Below are 1,250 nucleotides of genomic sequence, written 5' to 3'. Positions count from 1 at the left end.
CCGCCACCCTACTAAACTCTGGCCCACCTGACGGGTACAAACCAACACTTGTGTGGGTCAGACTGCAGAAAGCAGACCATGATCCTCCACACATAAACAACATGGGCTTCAAAATAAACTTACAACCTGTAACACATAACAACACGAAGCAGTATCAGAACTTAAAAACAGAATCATTACACTACCCCCCCACTACAGAGTTCCTCGTCCCCGAGGGAACAAACAAAGTCATTGAACTGCCTCGGGGCCCTCCTAGTCTGATGTGGGCGTGCCTGCTATGACCCTCTAGTCTGTACTGCTGGCCCATCATCCTGCACCGGCAGTACGACTTCTGGGGAGGCTGTTAGTGATGGAGGAGACCCAGGCAGACGGCCTTCAGGAGCTTGGACCTCTGCCCTGCCTTGATATGGGGCTAACCTGTCTCTGTGCAGTGCTAATTTTCTCCCGCTCTGTGGCATCTGCACTCTGTAAACCACCTCCCCCATCTGTTCTAGCACTCTGCAGGGCCCCACCCACTGGCTGTCCAACTTTGGGCAACGGCCCTTCTTCCTCCGGGGGTTGTAGACCCAGACAAGCTCCCCTGATGCAAAGTGTCTGCCTTTAGCTCTCACATCATAGTTCCGTTTTTGCCGCACCCCAGCCTGCTCCTGCTGTCTCCTAGCAAATGCGTGTGCAGACTCCAACCTGTCTTGAAGTTTTCTGGCATACTCTGGACCCGCTGGGACAGCAGGTRCATCTGGGGGAAGTCCAAAAGACAGCTCCACTGGTGTGCGCAGCTCTCTCCCCAGCATGAGGAGTGATGGRGTGCATGCAGTAGAGTCCTGTACCGCTGAGCGACAGGCCATTAGCACCAAGGRAAGGTGCTCATCCCAGTCCCGCTGATGCTCTGCTGTGAGGATGGCCAGCTGCTGTCCCAAAGTGCGGTGGAGTCTTTCCACCAGTCCATCACTCTGAGGATGTAGTGGTGTTGTCCTTGTTTTCCGGATGCCCAGCCGGCTGCACATAATAGAAAACACACGTGACTCAAAATTTCTACCCTGGTCACTATGTATACTGTCTGGTACCCCAAACCGGCTAAACAGCCCACCCACCAAAGTGTCTGCCACTGTCTCCGCCTCCTGATCCGGAATGGCATAATGGTGCGTTCACACCGAACGCGATTTCAGCGTCAAAATCGCAGCCAACGCTGAAGTTTGAAGCTTGTGCACTTTGAGGTCAGACGCAGGACACCTGCGCTGCACGGCGACAGC

The sequence above is a fragment of the Austrofundulus limnaeus genome, unplaced genomic scaffold, assembly GCF_001266775.1.
Source record: "Austrofundulus limnaeus strain Quisiro unplaced genomic scaffold, Austrofundulus_limnaeus-1.0 Scaffold309, whole genome shotgun sequence".
Lineage (NCBI taxonomy): Eukaryota > Metazoa > Chordata > Actinopteri > Cyprinodontiformes > Rivulidae > Austrofundulus > Austrofundulus limnaeus.
This window is presented reverse-complemented; position numbering follows the sequence as displayed.